This window comes from Bactrocera oleae, chromosome 3 (genome assembly GCF_042242935.1).
Source record: "Bactrocera oleae isolate idBacOlea1 chromosome 3, idBacOlea1, whole genome shotgun sequence".
Lineage (NCBI taxonomy): Eukaryota > Metazoa > Arthropoda > Insecta > Diptera > Tephritidae > Bactrocera > Bactrocera oleae.
In genome coordinates, this window is record NC_091537.1 from 36152555 (window position 1) to 36160182 (window position 7628).

Sequence of the window (7628 nt, forward strand, 5' to 3'; positions counted from 1 at the left end):
CTGAAGGTTCTATAAAGGCTAATGGACTTGTACATAAGATTAATCTTAGGAAATACCTTATCGAATACACAACATGCATTCATAACGGGTCGATCAACAGAAACTGCTATACACGAAGTGATAAATGTGGCTGCCTTTCTTAACAAGGAGCTTTTAACAATATAGAAATAAGCACGATTATTGATCCTCTGTCACATGATGGCATAGATGTCTCTGTCACATGGTGTGCAGATGGACACGATCGATACTTATGTGCCGAATGATTATAGCACCAAATGGTTCAGCGACACGTACAAGCTACGTAAGCAGAGGCATTTCTCAAGTAGGTGTCCTTTCCCCGCTTTTATGGGTGGTGGCGCTGAATAGCATATTACTTCAACTCAATGGGAAAGGGCTGAAAGCAGACGACATAGTGTTGATGGTATCAGAAATGTTTCCTTCCACAATCAGTGAGATTATGGAAAGAGCCCTACGAAGGTTACACCTATGGGCCGCGAACAACGGACTAGGAGTTAACCCTAGTTAAACGGAACTGATTCTTTTCACGAATAAAACCAAAATTCTCTGCCTCCCACAGGCCGTAAACTAAATATAGTTATGTGGATGTATATGGCCGCCATTAGGGCAATTCTAACATACGGAGTACTGGTTTGGTGACAAGCATTATAGAAACACTATAATGTCAAAAAGCTAACTGGAGTACCGAGAGCAGCCTGTGCAGGGGTTACCGGGGCTATTAAGTCATATCAGACTGATGCGCTAAAAATACTCCTGCATCTTTACACGGAAAGTAGCAGCAATATTTGCTATAAGAATAAAGGAATCAGGAGGTTGGAATAGGAAAAATTATGGCCATAGCGCCATCCTGAACCAACTAAACATTAGTAAATCAGACAATATTCTCCCAAGGTTAGATTTCAATACCCACTTCCTGGCGAAGATACCCTCTAGACATGAATAGAGATGAGGTTTAGTAAGAGAGGATGATGTCTATGATATACTGACGGGTCCAAAATGGACTGCGGAGTAGGGCGAGTGTATACTCCGATGATCTCGAAATCTCTCTCTCTATCGTACTAACAAATTCAGCCAACACTTTTCAGGCGGAAGTACTAGTCATAGAGAGGGCCTGTGGTGCTCTATTGAATAACTACGGGGGGATACAGAAAGCAACCATATACACACAGGAACATTAGATATGACCAAAATATGATAAGACTAGAACCAAGGACTTTTTACATAGGTCCAGGAATAGTATTACGCAAATTTATTTCATCGAAAATCATATTCTCAGATGAGGCCCATTACTGGTTTAATGGCTTCGTCAACAAACCAAATTGCCGCTATTTGGACGAGTCAAATCCTCGTGTGGTTCAGGAAACGCAATTGCAGGTCTAATTTCTCTCGAATTAAGCAGGAAATGCCTTTACCATCAATAGCGAGCGTGAACAATGTTTTTGACCTATTTTTTGTCGCGAATTTGACGGGACGATCTCTATTTCCAACAAGACGGTGTCCCGCCCTATTTTGGACGTCTAAACATGAACACACTGCGTGCAAATTTTTACGACTCGTTAATTTCAAGAACTGGCCCAGTCAAATAGTCGCTATTATTTTCTCTGCGGGTATATTAAATCAAAGGTTTACGCCAATCAACCAACAACGCTCGAGGAACTCGAAGACAACATTCAGCGCATTATAGCCGAAATTTCAGTCGAAATGCAGCACCGAGCCATCGAAAATTGGCGTAAGCGAGATATGTAAACGGAGCAGAACCCATTTTGACCAAATTTTATTGTGCTATTTCATTTTAACACGACGTCGTTCTGGTTGGTAGATCCTATACTTTGCGTAAACTAGTTTACCGGTGTTGGTTCTTACCATACTTGTATATTGGTGATGCCTTTTTTAGCATAAGTTAGCTTTTCATCGGGGTCGGAGAAAAGATCCAAATTTTTGGATATCATTGATTTCATAAATTTTTTTTTTTTGAAATTGTTCAGGTGGTTATCTCCGTCAATGACGTGAGTGACGTCTTGGGAAACTAGTTGCAATAGTTTTATTAGAAATGGGGGGGGTCATGAAATTGTCCTTAGTATGAATAATTACGGATAGTTCTTTAAGAGTATCGTTGCCAAGTATTATGTGAAAAGATGTGAGAGATGGAAGAAAATAAAACTTCATATTTTTATTTTATAAGTTTAACAGGATAGCGTGCGCATATTGTGTGATTTCCATTATTAATGTTTCCTAACATATTAAGTTATCTCGGTTTGCCATATTTTTAAGTTTTATTGATTTCAACAGATATATTTTTTATAAACTTATTAGTATGTATGGCATTTATTAATTTAATTTGATACATATATTTTTTTTTTCATTAAACTACGATAAATTGAAGGATACATATGTATATTGGTTCTGTCATTTTGGATTTTATTTAGTTAGTATTAGTATGTAGTTTTTGTTGGTGTCTATATCTACTTGGATTTTGATCATGTCCCCAAAGAGCTTTATCTGATAAGTTATTTCTATGTGTTTCGTAAATAGTTTGGTCTACTATCGGTATTTGCTTTACATCAGTCCTAATAATATTATGTCTCATGTAGTGTCCTTTTGAATGCAGCATTTTAGCGACAACATTTCACATCGTATTTGCTAAATTTTCGTTGGTTGTAACCTGCTTTGGGATGTAGAGCAGGTTCGCCTCCACGCGGTGCATCCTGGGTAACGCTAAATGACCTGCGGCCTTCACGGCCTTTATAACTCCTACGGATTTGACCTTCGCTCGACACGGACTTAGCTTGGACTATTAGATGGATCGGTTTGAACCCTGGGCTGGTGGTCGTGGTATTCTGTCACCTGAGTATGTAGGGGTGACACCCTGCAGAAATGGCTGATGGGCTAATACCAAGGCCGCCTCCGTCCCGTTAAAACCATGGCAGGCCTCAGAGTACGTTCCCCTCCTGTCATCATTAAGAGTGGTGTGGTAGGTGTTTGTTGAGATGACTCCTTCTTTGCGCTGGTCGGCTCTGAACGCACTGCCTCATAAGGGCGTGCGTCAACCCTCGCCTTGGCCTCGTAACCGAGACAACCTTGGGACCATTTAAAGGCGACTACCTTTCCAGGAGACGGATAGCGGCTCTGAGTGGGGACCCAATTACAATGAGTACAAAACAACAACAAAACTTAAACAAGGATGAGGGAGGAAGCGGGTCGAAATCGACCTCTTCAAAAGTGGACAGTTCCCTGGGGGGGGCATCCTCACCGATGGGGACGAAACCGTCTCCGCCGAAGGGTGAGAAGAACAATTCCGGGGGTGACCGGCTTACCATCGCTAGGGGCGGTAACTTGGGGGGAGTGGGCAGGAATCTGCCGACGGACACCTTAGGTAGGGCAGAAGTGCGCGGCGGAATCGCCAGCACTAGCAGAGGAACCTCTGTTAAGTACATGGGGGGCGCGGGGTCCTCAGCAAAAGCTAAGGGCTCCGGGGGGAAACGCCAGACTACAGCTAAAAAGCTGAAGTCGGACCGTCGGCTGGCTACCAAGATTTTGGAGCGCTACGGTGGCAAGCAGGCTGACCAGGAAACTGATCAGCATGCTAGCACACTTGAGTGGGCCAAAAGGGTGCTAAGCGACGTCAATGTCGGGGGGCCGAGCGTACCCCCCGCGTCGATGAAGCGACAGAGGTCGCAGGAGGGGGAATCCTCCCTCGGTAAGAAGCCTCGAGTCGGAGCGGCACCGATGTTTAGCGAAATCGCTAAACTCGCCAGCTCAATTGAGCTCGGGGTATACGACAGCAGCAGGGGGGATGGAGCCATCTTCCATGAAGAGTGGAAGCGGGTAGCGGCTGCTATCTCCGCAGTGTTCATGAAAATGGTCAGGGGAAGCCCTGGACCACCCCCTAGATGTGAAAGTGGCGGGTGGAATCTCGGCTTACACAAACTTGTAAGGTATGCCGACGAACGGTCGGCATTCCTTTATAAGGAGGCGGTAGCCAGGGTGGGAAAAGTATGGAAGGGAGCAAGGCTCGAGGCGGTGGCCAAATCGGATCTTCCGATGCGACCTCGTGCTCGTGTCTGGCTTCCGGCCGAACCCTCCACCCCGACCGAAATTGAAGAGATATTGCGGTACTGCAATCCATCTCTTCCCACCCAGGACTGGAAGGTGGTTAGGCTGGAGAGGACCGAGGAACCATATCGGCAAGCGCTGATACTCCTAAATAAGGAGTCCCTCGCTCCTCTCAGTAGTGCAAAGGGGGCCATAAGCTATGGCTTCGAGAGGGTCGTCCTCAGGATTCTCCCAAATGAAGCCAGGGCTGATGGCCCGTCGCCACCAGCTGAGGTGGAAGAGAGTGGGAGAGCGACCCACTCTAAAATGGATATCGATCCCATCCTCTCGGATACGGTGAGCACGGGGGGCGGATCGTCAGTCGATGATGGATCCGTTTTCAGTCTCGACCGTCTGTTTGAGGCTGCTGGGGTCGATAGTACGGATGAAGGTGCGGAACTCGCACTGCTGGAGAAGAGTTTAGAGGATGAGGATCCTCCAAATTAACCTCCAGCACTCGAAGGCGGCCTCCGCCGATCTAGTGCTTCGTCTAGGACGGGACGAAGCCGACGTTGTCCTTATCCAGGAACCGTGGCTGAGCAGCAAGGACAAAGAGCCACAAGCTCCTGGCCGCAAACAGTACAGGTAGAACCAGAGCCTGCTTGTTGATCAGAAACGAACTTAACGTTTTTCTTTTACATAATTTCAGCAACGAGGACGTCGTCGCTGCTAGACTGGAGGACAGCGCTGGAGAACTCTGGCTGTTCTCACCCTACATGCCGCACGACGACGAGGTGGAGCCACCTCCGAACCTGCTGAGAAGAGCCCTGGCAGAGGCCAGGCGCAAAGGAGCCGGTGTCTTAATAGGATCGGATGCAAATTCAAGGCACACCGTCTGGGGGAGCTCGGACATTAACACAAGAGGTGAGTCACTCTTTGATTTTATTTGTAGAGTAGATCTTTCTATTTGTAATAGGGGGAACAGCCCTACTTTTGTTACTGCTAGCAGGGCGGAAGTCCTTGACATTACGCTAGCCTCTAGAGAAATCGCTCCCTTGATTTCGGAATGGAGGGTTCTAGACGACCATTCATTCTCGGATCATAGATATATTGGTTTCAGCTTGAAAGCCTCATGCCCGGAACTCAAAACCTATAGAAATTTTAGGAATACCAACTGGGTCCGGTACTGCAGGAAGCTTCGATCAGCTCTGCCACCCGCACCCGACAGGGATTCGATCCTATCGGCGGATGCGGTTGATGAGCTCGTCGAGATTTTCAGCTCTGTTAGTAGAACTACTCTTGACAGCTCCTGTCCCCTGAGAACTCAGAAAATCAAAGGGAAACCCCCTTGGTGGACTTCGGAGCTAACGGAGATCAGATCTTCGAGCAGAAGACTGTTCAACAAAGCCCGTAGAAGCGGCTCTGGCGACGACTGGCCGTTGTACAAGGCCGGACTGGCCATCTACAAGTCCGAGTTGAAGAAAGCCAAGAGAGTTTCTTGGAGAGCCTTCTGCGGTAGTGTAGAGGGCTGTCATGAGTCCTCACGATTTAGGCGCATTCTTGCAAAAAACCCTACTCCAGTGGGGTATCTAAAAAATGCAGACAGTAGTTGGACAACGAGTAGCGAGGAGTCGTTGAAACTACTCCTGGATGCTCATTTTCCACTAAATCACTCTGCTGAAGAAGTATCACTGGGGGAGCTGCAGGAGGGCGGTACAGCCTTCTTGGACCTTCTGGACGATCGTCACCTTACTTGGGCGCTGAAATCCTTCAAGCCCTTTAAGTCCCCGGGGCCTGATGGCATTATTCCTGCGCAATTGCAGCGCACGATCAAGATGTCATTGAGCTGGCTGGCCCCTATCTACGCGAACTGCGTCAGATTAGGCCATGTCCCAAGGGTCTGGAGACAGGTTAAGGTTGCTTTCATTCCGAAGGCCGGCAAAAGCTCTCACGTCTGTGCGAAAGATTTCAGACCCATCAGCCTATCCTCGTTTTTGTTGAAAACACTGGAGAGGCTTATGGATCTGTACATTAGGAGCAGAATTCCGAGGGGTAAACTGTTACGGGCGCAGCATGCATATATCAAAGGCAAGTCAGTCGACACTGCTTTGTGTCATGGCTGGAGATAGCTCTCAAGCACAAGGAATTTGCTGTGGGCACCTTCCTCGACATCGAGGGGGCCTTCAACAATGTGCGACCAGAGGCAGTGGTTAAAGCCCTCGAAAAGTTTGAGGTGGAATCTAACCTCAAGCACCTTATTTTTAGTCTTCTTTGCGACAGAACTGTCGCAGCGGAGTGGGGTCGTGCTCACCGAAGGGTACCTGAACGTGGTATCTAGGTGGGCGAATAAAAGCGGCCTAGCCGTCAACCCAAGTAAAGCCGAATTGGTTTTATTTACCAGGAGGTATAAGATACCAAATGTGCCTCTCCCTTCCTTCGGGGGTTCACTTCTTCAGCCTGCTGAAAAAGTGAAATACCTAGGGCTCATCCTCGATAGCAAACTTTCCTGGAGGCCAAATATAGAGGAGAGAGTTAAGAAGGCTTCGGTCGCCTTATACTGCTGCAAAGGGGCTATTGGGAAAAGGTGGGGACTCTCACCTAAGGTGGTGTTCTGGCTCTACGAAACCGTAGTTAAGCCAATAATGTTCTATGGTGTGTTCGTCTGGTGGAGGGCGCTCGGGAGGACCACACTGGCTAAAAAGCTTGAAAGGGTCCAAAGAGCGGCGCTCATCGGAATCTCCGGTGCACTGCGGACCACACCGACACTAGCTCTTAATGCTATTTTAAACATAGCACCTGTGGACATTGCCGGTAGGTGCATTGCCGCGAAGTGTGCTCTAAGGCTCAGGGAAGCTGGGCTTTTGAAGAGGTCCGAACAAGGGCACTCCGAAATTCTTTCCTCCTTCAGCTGCATCCCGGAAAATATAGATCACTGCGTCACTGTAGCCACTCGAGGCGGTTCCTCCTCCGCTCATATCCCAACGAGGGACATGTGGGTGGGAAGAAGCCGTTGGAGAAGAGGCGCGGTGAGCTTTTTCACGGATGGATCGAGGTTAGGAGAGAAGGTTGGAGGGGGGGTTTTCTGTAAGGAGCTCTCCGTCAGTCTTAGCTTCAGGCTACCGGATCACTGTAGTGTTTTTCAGGCGGAAGTGGCTGCTATTAAGGCGGCGGTAGAAGTACTGCTGCGTAGTGCAGCCTCGTTTGTAGAAGTGAGCATTCACTCTGATAGTAGGGCAGCAATACTAGCCTTGAGCGCGCGTACCGTGCAATCAAAGCTAGTGAAGGAGTGTCTGTCCTCTTTAGAGGTAGCGTCTGGCTATTTCAACATCAGGCTCGTTTGGGTGCCTGGTCACAGCGGAATCGCTGGAAACTGCAAAGCCGATGAGCTAGCCAGGGGGGGCACCTTTGCCCCGCTCACATCGGAATGGGATCGGGTAGGATCTCCGTTAGCGTCCTGCGCTCTAACTTTGGATCAATGGACCTCGCGTGCACTCAGCAGACGTTGGTCGACGACTAGGTCCTGTGCGACCGCGAGATCCTTCTGGCCAAGAGTGGATCGCAGGAGGTCGGGGGAACTT

The 7628-nt window shown here is 48.1% G+C and overlaps 1 pseudogene; it reads left to right on the top strand.

Moving 5' to 3' along the window:
- Nucleotides 1-2537: 2537 nt before the first annotated feature.
- Nucleotides 2538-4557, top strand: LOC138856035 (uncharacterized; annotated as a pseudogene).
- The last annotated feature ends 3071 nt before the right edge of the window (nt 4558-7628 follow it).